Below are 13,207 nucleotides of genomic sequence, written 5' to 3'. Positions count from 1 at the left end.
GAGTTCTTCTCCACCGGCAGCTGGAAAGTCTTTGCAAGGAGCCTTCTCCCTGGACTTCCTTCTGTGTTTTTCCATGCTTCAAGATATGGTGCCCATAGACCTAGCTTCTTGTAATAGGGTGTTTTATCTTAAACTAAACAGTTTCAACTGTAGCGCAGAGGAAGCTGTGTTGTGTCATAAAAAAATAAGTACAGTAATTTCCCCTTATCCATGGGGGATACTTTCCAAGACCACAGTGAATGCCTGAAACCATGGCTAGTGCTGAACCATAAATATACTGTTTTTTCCTAAACATATATATCTATGATAAAGTTTAAATTATACAGTAGGCACAGAAAGAGATGAACAATAATTAATAATGAAATAGAAAAATTGTAACAATATACTGTAATAAAAGTTATATGAATATGGGCTCTCGTAATCTCTTAGGCTGTAATCTCCCTTCTTGTAATGATGTGAGGTGATACAATGCCTATATGATGAAATGCAGTGAGATGAATGAAGTAGGCGGAGTGATGTAGTGTTAGGTTACGACTGACCTTCTGATGTATAGTAAACTGCTTTGGGTGATTCTGGATCATGGAGCCACGATGTTGATGGTTGGATGTCAGGAACAGAGCGGGAGTACAGCACATAAAGTGAGAATACACCAGACAAAGGGAAGATTCACATTCTGGGTGGCATGGAGCAGAATAGCTCAAGATTTCATCATGCTTCTCAGAATGGCACACTATTTCAAATGTATGAATTGTTTATTTCTGGAATATTCCATTTAATATTTTTGGACTGTGGTTGACTAACTAAACCACACAAATCAAAACTGCTGATGTAATACTGTGAAATATATGTTTGTTCTTCAACCCTGTTTCCTGGCATAAAACTCATAAAAACCTTAGAATCTCCAAAATGATGTCTTTTGTATGCTAATTACTGAATGATGGCTGGCAGCACCAGGGTGGGGGTTGGTCACCAGGAAGAAGACCAAGGCATGATTAGAGGGCTGGGACTTTCAGTCCCACCCTCCAGCCTCCTGGGAGGGGAGAAGGGCTGAAGTTTAAGTGGATCACTGAAGGCCAGTGATTTAATCAGTCATGCGTATATATTGAAGTTTTCATAAAAACCCAAAGGACTGGGTTCAGAAAGCTTCCAGATAGCTGTACACATAGAGATTCCTGGAGGGTGGAGCGCTCAGAGAGGGCATGGAAGCTCCGTGGCTCTTCTCCCATACCTCGTCCTACAATCTCTTCATCTGTAGTCTTTGTTTTTTGTTATTGTTAGTTTGTTTTGTTTTGTTTTGTTTTGTTTTGTTTTGTTTTAGAAGGAGTTTCACTCTTGTTGCCCAGACTGGAGTGAAATGGTGCGATCTTGGCTCATTGCAACCTCCACCTCCTGGGTTCAAGTGATTTTTTTGTATTTTTAGTAGAGACGGTGTTTCACCATGTTAGGCAGGCTGGTCTCGAACTCCTGACCTCAGGTCATCCATCCGCTTCGGCCTCCCAAAGAGCTGGGTTTACAGGCGTGAGCCACCATGCCCGGCCGTCTGTAGTCTTTGTAATTTCCTTTATGATACGCTGGTAAACATGTTTCCCTGAGTTCTCTGAGCCGCTATAGGAAGTTAATCAAACCCAAAGATGGGGTCATGGGAACCCTAACTTGAAGCCAGTCAATCAGAAGCTTTGGAGGCCCCGACTTCAACTGATGGTTGCAGGAGATGTCATATGAGACTGAGCCTTCAGCCTTTGGGATCTGATGCTGTCTCCAGGTAGACAGCATTGGAATTGAATTGGAGGTCACTCAGTTGCTGTCAGCTGCAGAAATTATTACTTGCTTGTTGGTGGGGAAATACCCCACACCTTTGGTCACAGAAAAGTTTTGTGTTGATAATTGTTGCTGCGCTGTGAGGGCATAGGAAAAACATGTTGAGTGTGTTTTTTCTACACATGTAGTGGATAAGGAGAGACTACCGTATACTCTATCCTAACTGCTCCTAGTTTATTTGTTCAGAAATCATGATCCTTAAGTTTGACATTCTTTGCTTATGGTACTGATCCTGCTAATGATAACATTTTCTGTCAGTCTGATATGATTTTGTTAGGATTATGGCTACTGTACAGCCCAGTTCACTGGTAGGTATCACATTTTGATAAATGGTATTTATTAAATAAATAAATACATTTGATAAAGACAAAGAAGGGGAAATAAGAGCTCTTAGTGCATTAATTCCCTACCAATAGTATAGTTAATAGTAATCCTAGTATAATCTGCAGGTATATCCCAAGGGAATGCTTTGTAAAAAATTGTCAGAGTCCAAAGGTATTAACTTGTATCTTATCTTTCTTATGAGCAGCAGGGCTAGATAGAAGTTAATCATTGTTATGAATCTCCTCAAAGTGTTTGGTGGTGTTGATTTTTCTATTTTTTGTTTTAATTGGTTTCATCTTTGATGTCTGATATGGTTTGGATGTGTGTCCCCACTCAAATCTCATGTCGATCTATAATCCACAGTGTTAGAGGTGGGGCCTGGAGGGAGGTGATTGGATCTTGGGGGTAGATTTTCCCCTTAGTTCTGTGTCTCAGTTGTGAGTGAGATCTCATGAGATCTGGTTGTTTAAAATTGTGTGGCACCTCCCCCACCCCCTGCCTCCTGCTCCAGCCATGTGAAGTGCTGGTGACCCCTTTATCTTCCGCCATGATCATAAGCTTTCTTCAGGTACATATTTAAGATTCTATCCTGAAAAGTTAATAACATGGAATGTATATAAAATTTTAATTTTCCAAAAGAGGAAACTGGAAAGTTTGTTTTAAGGAGAATTCTACTAAAGTGGAAAAACTGATTGAACCCTTATAAAGGTCAGAGTTTTGCTAAGAATTAGAAAATAATGCATTTGTTGCAAAATATGACTTGAATTGTGTAACCTTTGTAACAGTAAAAGAAAACATCACCCTTCTGAAAGATATATATTCCATAGACCAATATTAATTGCACTTTTTATTAGACTAATGTCAAGAGCATTACACGTATATATTCTCTTTTATCTAAACTTAAAATAAGTAGGAATTTTATTTTATTTATGTAGTTAATTTCTCTATTTACGCAATCCTCAAGTTAGGTCTTATCTCTTAAAGTAAGAAAGATCATATTTTATAAGTGATATATAATTTCCATGATAATTTCTCTTGTTTAACTTAAACATTATGAATATTTGGCTTATTTCAGATGCAGCGAGAGTTGATAGAAAATGTAACTAGAGAAGTAGAAGAAGGTATGTTGTCAAAATTTATTAATTAAATTTAGATTAATTAATTGATTCCTGAAATTATAAATAGCAAGTGGCTTTCCTCTCCATTGTTGTATTACAGTAAGTGTTTTTTCTCATACAAATTTCATGAAGGACAGGAACACATAAATACTCATAATGGAGAGTATACTTATGCTTCATTAATTCCTCATGTTCTATAGCTTTAAAAATTCTCAAGAAGTCTAACTATCTCTTTTGTTCTGGCTCTACACCATCTTCATTTCTGCCATCCCCAGGGAACTGTGAGCTAGCACGGTGAAACTGCACTCAAGAAACAAAGTCTTCATCAGCTTCTCAAAGTCATGGTAGTAATTTAAGGCCAAAAGACCAGAGTCATCTAGTAATACTTAGCCAAACAATTAGAGTTCAAAAAACAGTTACTTGACAGGTGATGTTTAAAATCTCCAATTATTTATTTTGTCATTGGTTTACTTTTGCACTCAGAAAATGCTCTAAGCTGCTTGGCATGCAATGAAAACACCTACATCAATTTGGTTTTTGTCACGTTATTCAGCCTTGTCTCTTGCCACATACCCTACTCTACCCCTTTGCTCTAGCATTCAGCCAAACTAGACTGCATAGAATTCCACAGTGCTCTTTCTCATCTCTTTACATTTGCTTCTTCCCTCTATGTGCCATATTTTTTCCTTCTCCTTCAGATATCAACCTACATATTGCCTCCATCAAAAAGCCTGCAATATTGACACAAAACTGGGATAGGTGTCCCTTCTGTGTGTTCCAATAGTGTCCTGTTTTATACCTGTCATGGTATCTATGATTCTGTAAAGAAATTGCCTGTTTGGTTTTTCAAGTTGTAGCATATGATTTTCGAGGAGTGAACTGTTCATCTTCATCTTGTAATTCCAGTGCTTATTGTCACATGGTTGCTGAATACAGGAATGAAGAGTGAGAAAACCAAAACTCTGATACTTAACCACAATGACAATTAATTCAATGCACAACTATGGGCAGATTATATTTCATATTAAACAGTAATTTTGTGTTGTGGTCATACATACATATTTTTCCTTCTCATTAACACAGATAGAGTTCTTAACTCTCTTTTACTGACTTACACTTAGTTAACTATGAAATATTTTAGGTAAGGCACATCATTCTTTTATTCTCTTTCCAGGTGCTGCTGAATTTGAATCTGAGCCTCTATATGGAACCTATCCTCTTCTGTAGGATCTACTGATGAGTTACATCTAAATCAAAATCTAGTTTGAAAAGCATCCTGAGAATATGTGCTGATTTTAAGAAAAATTGTATAATCCATTCAGACCCATGGATTGCCTTTAGTTCTTGCATCTCTTAGACTCTGTCTGAAGCAGCTCCTCAATTTTCCCTTGACCTTATGACCTTGAATCTTTCAAAGAGTAAAGTCCAGTAATGTAGAATGTTCGTCAGTTGGGTGTTTCTGCTGTTTCATGGTGATTAAATTTAGATCACACTTTTAAAAAAATTCAGCTTTTAGTTCCAGGGAGTACACGTGTAGCTTTGTTACATGGGTATATTGTGTTGTGCTGAGGTATGGGGAACAAAGAGATTTTACATCTTTGGTCAAGTATACCCTGTACAGAAGTGATCCTGTAATAGTCTCATTGCATCTTATCATGTGACCTACAATTTTGATTTGTCCTGTTACTTAGTATCTTGTGGGGAGGTAATTTGAGACTATGTAACTATCTCTCTTCCTCCTAAAACTTTCAATTTATTCATTTACTTGTATCAATATGGATTCGTGGTTTATTTTCTTCAATGGTTTATAATTTGTTAATTGTAGGAAAGCATAGTCTTCTTTTCAGAAATGTTCTATTTTAACAATGTCAGACTTTTTAATACAGTGTCATGACCTCCACTTCTTGGGAGCACTTCGAGCATCAATGGTGGCACTTTGTATGGGTTCCATGGTGTTATTTGAGTTTCACCGTATTGCATTAAAAACAATGAAAAAGGCTGGGCGTGGTAGCTCACACCTGTAATCTCAGCACTTTCAGAGGCTGAGGTGGGTGGATCACTTGAGGTCAGGAGTTCGAGACGAGCCTGGCCAACAGGGTAAAACCCCGTCTCCACTAAAAATACAAAAAATTAGCTGGGTGTGGTGGCGGGCGCCTGTAATCCGAGCTACTCAGGAGGCTGAGGCAGGAGAATCACTTGAACCCGGGAGGTAGAGGTTGCAGTTAGCAGCTATCACGCTGTTGTACCCCAGCTTGGGTAACAAGAGCAAAACTCGGTCTCAAATACAAAACTAAACAAAAAATGAAAAATATGCAAGAACCATAAGTCATCACTTTTTACTGTGAAATACAATTTCCTGGATAGATGAACCGCTTCTGTGGAGATGATTAGCGTCACAAGGCATTTTAAGGGAATACCTGCAACACTTCAGCTCACTGCAGAAGTAACAGGTGGCTATGAAATCATTCCAATCATACAGTGCATACTATAGTGAATTTTATGCAGTTATGATTTAATGCTTCATCTTTACATTTGTTTACATTTCTCTCAGCTGTGAATGGTACCATGTACCTTATGTGTGTAAATTTTGATACATTTTAACTTTTTATAATAGATTGTATATATTTTACGGTAGTAATGATAAAATAGATGAGTATCTACATATATTTTTTATGCATTCATGACATACCTTTTTCTTAATTTGTTTATTTCTAGGCCATGCAGATTCATCTATAAGCTGTTTCAAATGATCATAAATCTCAAAAAAAATTTCAGTCTATTTATTGAAATAAAAAACTGCTTATAGGTAGACCCATACAGTTCAAACCATGTTGTTCAAGGGTCAACTATATTTGTCAGTTACTTTTTTGAGACAACTTGGCACCCTTCATCCTTAGAATACAGTAAATCCTCACTTAACATGATCAATAGGTCTTCTTGGGAACTGTCTGACTTTAAGTGAAAGATGTGAAACGAAACCAATTTTACTGCAGGTAATTGATACAAGCAAGAGATCTGTTCCTGTGACATATTTCTGGCCACAAAAATATCACCAAATGTAAATAAAGACCAAAACCACTTGTAATGTTGAACATTAAAATAAATGTTAGCTCCATATACATATAAGGAAGAGTAATAAAAAGATATTATTTACCTGATGTTTGATGAATCAGCGAGTGATGGCAATTGTAGTGGTCGTGGGTGAAATCAAGAAATGAACGTTGGCAAAGTGCAATTTGTAAGGATCACCTCCTACCTCCATACAGTTAAAACCAATCACAAATATGGCAGGCTCATAGAGCACTTTTGTACCACATCATTGTGTATTGCAGCATTTGTAAGATTATCATAAACTCTACAAATTTTTATTTTACAGTAATTTGCATTCATTTATTTGTTCCTTGTCCAACATGCTTATTCCATTTCAGGGTGGCAGATGACTGGAACCTATCCAGTGACTCAGGGCCCCAGATGGGAACCGGCTCTGGACACACTATTGCATGGCGCACTCACACACACCCACACTCACTCAGACTGCGACATGTACACACGTCGGTTAACGTAATGTGCCCAGATATGGGATGTAGGAGGAAACCAGGGAACTTGGAGAAAACTCACACAGACTTGGGGAAAACATGTAAACTCCATACATACAGTGGCTTTGGCTAGGATTTCTTTTTCTCATCAATGATGTAACAAAATGGCATTATTCCAGGATTTTCTGTATTTAGTTATTTGTTTAACCCCGAGCGTGTAACCAATCTCTTGTGTCCCTGCCCCTATGCAGGTGCACTCTTGGTTCCCACTTGGGACTCTTTTACCTTTCATTGGTTGTCTCTGCCATTTTTCCTCCCAAGTGGATGCCATCTTCACCCGATCCTTCCTCAGACACCCTGTGCCAGGCTGCCCTCTTACGCAGATGACCTATCCTCACCTCCCTTAGGTGCTGAAGACCCATGCTCCATCTGTGTGTGGGTGCCTCCTGACATTGTTCAGTCTTTCATACCTCATTTCTTTGGTCCACCTTACAGCCATGCTCTCAATTGACCTCCAGCACTCTGCAGGGTGACACTCTGCCACTAGGGCCTTTCTTATTTCATTCAGGCCCCAATCCCTCACTCTGGATCAATACAACTCCCTGTTTTGTCCCCGTACTTGTGAGCTGAAATGTTCAGGAAGAGAAAGGAGGAAAAAACTTCATATACTTTTTATAATCAAAATGTCAAGGTTTACAAAGCAAGGATTTTGAATGGAATTGAATTGAATATATAATTTAGAGAGAAAAGGCTATATTGAGTTTCCCCAAACTATTAATATTTTAATAGTCTATCTTATTAACTCTCACAGTTAAAAAAATTTCTCATAGAGGTCTTGCATATGTATTTTAGATCTCTAAATATTTGATACATTTTATCCTATTACAAATTTTATCTTTCAATTAATTTTCTGTTTGTTTCTTGCTTATAGAAATAACATTGATATTTTGTATATTGATCTTGAATAGTTTAGCTATATTGCTACACTTAGCTATATTTCTTCTTATTTGACTATTTTAGTTATAGATTCTTTTGGATTTTCTATATACACAGAAAATAATATACATTATAAATTTACATCTATAAATTGTAAGTCTTGTATCCTTTCTAATTCGTAGAGTTTTTGTTTCTTTTTATTTTCTACTGCAAGAATACTGTTAACTAAATATAGAGATGGTAGGTATTCATAGCTTGATGAAATGGCAATGGGAAAATAATATTTTTCAGTAAGTATGGAGATGGTGGCCTTTTGTTTTCATGGTAGATATTGTTTATTACTATATTCATTTTCTGTTGCTGCATAACAGATTGCCACAAACATAGCATCTTTAAACAACAAACATTTATTATCTCACAGCTTCCGTAGATCAGGAGTCTGGGCGGGTCTTCACTTGATCTTTTCCTCAGAATCTTACAAGGTTGTAACCAAGGTGTCAGCTGGGCCGCATTTTCGTTTGGAGACTTGACTGCAGGAGAATCTGCTTCCAAGTTTATTCAGTTTGTTGACAAAATATGTTTCCCTGTGATGGAATGACTGAGGTCCCCAGCCATCTGCTGACCCTTGGCTGACTATCCTAAAGTCCTAGAGGTTGCCTAAAGTTCCTAGAAGCTGGTTACAGTTCTTGGCCATGTGGAATTCCTCAACAATTCCTCATCAAGCCAGCAAGAAAAGCCTGTCGCCTCAGGGCTTAAATCAGGTTAATCAGGTTCACTCAGGATAATCTTCCTTTTGACTAATTTGGGACCTTAACTACATCTGCAAAATTCTAATAGCCAGAGGCAGTCACAATCAAGAGAGGAGGATTCTATAAGGTGAAAATGCTGAGGGGCAAAACTCATGGATGTTACTATTAAAATTGTAATAATGAAGTTCTCTTCTAATACTAGTTTTCTAGAGTTATTATTACAAATAAATGTTGTGTTTTATTAGGTAGTTATTTTGCATCTAGCAAGATGATCATTTAAAAATTAACTTTTTTTTTTTTTGATGCAAGGTTTTACCCTGTCGCCCAGTCTAAATTGCAGTGGCAGGATCATGGCACACTGCTGCTTCAACCTCCTGGGCTCAAGCAGTTCTCCCATCTTAGCCTCCTGAGTAGCTGGTAAAGTGTGTCTGGGGTAATACCCAAGGTTCATTGTCTCACACCAAGGAAATCAAGGATGTGGACACACAAGGAGTGAGATTAAGAGTGGATGATTAATAGGCAAAAGAAAGAGAAAAGCTCTCTCCTGTGGAGAGAGGGGTCCTGAGTGGGTCTTCCAGTCTGTGGCAAAATGCAAGGGGTTATGTAGATGAGCTTGAGGAGGCGGTGTCTGATTTACATAGGGCACAAATGATTGGTTGAACCAGGTGTGCTATTTGCATAAGGTGTGAAAAACTGGGTAGGGCTAGGTGTGTCATTTGCATAGCATGCACAAATGCTGGCTGCCCCACCCTAATATTTTATCATGCAGATGGGTTCTCTCTCTAGCTGGTGCCATGTTGCTTGCTTCTTTACTGTACACATGGTGACAAAAAGGGAAGATGGAGCCTCCATGTTGAACATACCTGACCCTGAGGTAGCACTTTTCTTTTGGCACAGCTGCTGATATTCACCTGTGTAAGCTTCCAGCTTGCTTATCTATGTCTGCAGCTTGATTTTTCAGGCTGCTCTTTGTCAGAAAAGAAATTACTTGGGGCTGCTTTTTGTTAAAAGGGAAGCCTTGCTGAGGACTCCTTTACCCTTACTATCTCCCTAAATAATTTATTTCTAGATCCTGTATCACTGGGATTATAAGTGTGTGCCACCATATCCAGCTAGTATTTTTGTAGAGACAGGATTTTGCCATGTTGCCCAGGCTGGGAAATCAAGTTGTTAAATGTGTTGAATTGCATTACATTATTTGCTTATGTTAAACCAACTTTGCATTTGTCAGATAAACTGACCTGGATTTGTGATATTATTTTGGTTTTATATACTGCTACTTCTAGTATGTTAATATTCTAGTTAGAATTTTAAAAGTCTCTCTTTTATATAATTATACAAAGAATTTTCAATACTTCAGTTCCATTTGCATTCCTCCAAAATTATATATATTGTTACTTTGTGTTGTAATTCTGTCTTGTAACTTATAAAACACTAGACATTTTATAATTTTATATAATACTGTCAATGTTCCCCTAAATTTACCTATATATATATAATACTGGTAATATATACGTATTTACAATGTTATATATAATATATATGCTATACTATATATAATATGTAATATATAATAAAATAAAATGTATAATACATATTTAATCCTGGTAATGAATCTCTGTTTAAAAATTCTTTATTTCTCCTTATTCTTGACACATATTTTCATTAGATGATTCTAGGGAGGTACCTATTGTCTTTCATCACATGAAAGATAACATTCTACTGATTTTTGGCTTCCATATTAATAATTGCTGCTGAGAAATCAGCTTTCTGTATAACTGTTCCTCTGGTAAATGTAACATATTTCCTGCTCCGTCCCTGTTAACCACAATCTTAACTTGGTTAGGGTTCATTTGGCTTCTTGAGTCTACTGTTTGGTGTCTCCAAACATATCTAGACTATGTTGATCTCACCTCCACATTTCGTAACCTCTCACGTTTTCCATGGTTTTGGGCAGCCTATTTTTGTATTCTGAATTATATTTCATTAACTTTCTCTTCTACTGTGCCCAATCTGCTGCCTGACCTGTCCACAGAATTTTAAATTTAAGTTGCATTTTTTTCAAGAACTATTTTTATTAAGACCACTATTAGTAAAAGTTTTCAGTCTTTAAAAATAATCCCAAAATCTGTAAGTAAGAACAAGTGCTAGCAAATAAACACTAAAGTATAACAGCAAATAGTGCTCTGATGTGTGTTATGTTTAACTTTTTATTTCATTAAATCCAGCTTTTCTCCAATTTAGACATTTTTTACAGAGACTGGACCTCACTATGTTGCCCAGGCTGGTCTCACTCCTGGGCTGAAGTGATTCTCCTGCCTCAGCATTGGAATGTGTGGGGATTACAGGTGTGAGCCACAGCATTCAATTGACTTTTTTTATGTTAGTCATTCATAAAATAAGAGTGGCTGTCCTTCTGAATTTTGTTCATGTCACCTTTTAGGCATATTGCATAACATGTCAATATTCCTAAGAGATTACCAGTTGATGGTTCCAGTTTTACAAAGCAAACAGACACGGAAATGTTCCTGTCATTAACAGAACTATGACTTATTTATCTGCTTAGTGGGTTATAAACAACACTATTATATGTAATTAAAACAGAAAAAAAAAGAGTCAGATCTTTCCAGGCATGAGTGTATTTATAATTTCCTGGTAAACCCATATACTTCTAAGTGAAGACTTCCCCATATTTATAGTGTTAAAAGTTCTTAAAATAATCCTTTCACAAAAATAAGGCAGCCTTATGCTGAAAAAGCGTTATTTCTGTGTCAACAGCTATGCCCTTCTGTTTTCATCTACTGTCACCAACTGTCAGCTACTTCTTTAAAGACCAAATATTTCTTTGTCAGCAACACCTACATGGGGCTCATTGGGTGTCCAGGTATGGTTTACAGCCTAACTGTCTGACACTGTCAAATAAGAGCCACATTGTTGTTTCACAAGCCTGAATATGCTGAGCCAGTCCCCGTGTTTTCTGCATATTTTGGCAGATGTTAGAGAGTCAATAATACTGGAACTTCTCTTCCCAGTTCTTGCTTTTGTCACCAGTCTCATAGCACCTGTCATGGTAGTTGCAGCATTCAGTTAGGCAAGGAATGCCAATGTTAAGATGAACTCCAGAGAGTGAAGAGCCCCATCCATTCAGCAGGAGGGTTTATAATGGCAATGTAGGAAAGGCACTCATGCTGGCAGAACCCATCCTTGCCTCCCAGAGGTCCAAGGTGGCACTTGGGTATGGGTCTATCTGGTGAATACCATTCCTGTGGTCTTCAGGGTGACCCTGCAATCAGTGGTCTGCACCTGCTTCTGGCACCTGAAAGCAGAGGCCAGGAAGAGAAGCAGGATGGCAAGTACAGGCTACAAGCAGGACCATCTGTGAATCATGGGGTTCTAGTGGGCCCCACTGCTCCCTGGAGCCCTGGGTTGGATTTGTTATCCCAGAGCCCCCAGCACTCTCTAGGCAGCAGCATGGAACTGGGGCTTGGGAGCCACTGCTGTCTCCATTCATGCTTTAGAAGCACTCAAGCTCTATTCCATTCTGCTGTATTTTGTAACAGGAATGCTGTTATTTTTCAAGACTACCACTGAGCTGGGGGAAAGGTGAATGCAAGTTAAAACACAATAAAGTGTGCTGTTCTTCTGGAGAGCTAGCCTTTCATTTATTTTTTTTGAACGCATGCTTCCAGATTTCTGTAAGCCTTTGGTTAATTTCCAAAGTTCTGAAAAAGCTGATTCTATCATACTATTTGTCAGATTTTCTTGCTTTTATGGAGAGGTGAATTTTCAAAGGTTCTTACTCTACTATTTTACTAATGTCACTCCTCTCTGGTTATTTTAATAGAAATAACATAACTTAATAACTCAATATGCCATGTTTAATGGGTCCCTAAAAGTAATTCTGTGATATATAGAGTTGTTCTATGTGGGAAGATACCGAGGCAAGATGTAAGAAAAAAAATTAGAATAAAAATATTGTTACATTAAAATTGTTTCAAATGTTAAAAGATAATTGTTAAGAGGAAAAATGATTTGCTTGTACTTACGATTCCTGAAATCCAACATGTTTAATGATGGTGGATGGAGACAGACTAAAATTTATCATGGCCCCATTCACTGGAGGATTTGACATTTACTGAAACTGAGAAGTTGCTAACACAGAAAAAACAGAGATGATCTTGGAAAGGAGGAACCATGAGGGCCAGCCTTATTCCCTCATAGGTGGCCAGTGATCTCTCCACTTTAGTCATGAATCAATATTCCAGTGGCACCCTAAATGAGTTGCTCATGATTTCATCATCTCCACTCCTTGGGACCCAGACACATGTTCACTTTCTCTCCCACTGCCTACAATGGTGTACCAGCTTCATTTCAGTTTTCACATCAACACTTACTTTAGGGGATGACAGTGGATGAGGTCTGCACATTCATGGTGATCAATAAATAAAGAACGGGATTAGTTTAGAGACAGAGTAATTACAGTGATTGGGAAGATGGAGTCAGTCCTAAATTTAATACATAGAATTTGTTTAACAGGTATTGAAGGACTGGCAAAGGAAAAAAGAAATACTAAAACAGCAAAAAATAATCTCAAGTTTCTTCTCTCTATTAGAAACAAGGCTACTATAAGAGTTAAAGAAAGAGGAAAGAAACATGAAAAGTGGCTCAATGGTCAAAGACAGGTTTATTTTGGAGAATAAACCTGAGAGGGGCTTCTGGATGATTT

Source organism: Rhinopithecus bieti, unplaced genomic scaffold (genome assembly GCF_001698545.2).
Source record: "Rhinopithecus bieti isolate Rb0 unplaced genomic scaffold, ASM169854v2 scaffold_35538, whole genome shotgun sequence".
NCBI classification, from domain to species: domain Eukaryota; kingdom Metazoa; phylum Chordata; class Mammalia; order Primates; family Cercopithecidae; genus Rhinopithecus; species Rhinopithecus bieti.
Note: the sequence above shows the minus strand (reverse complement) of the source record.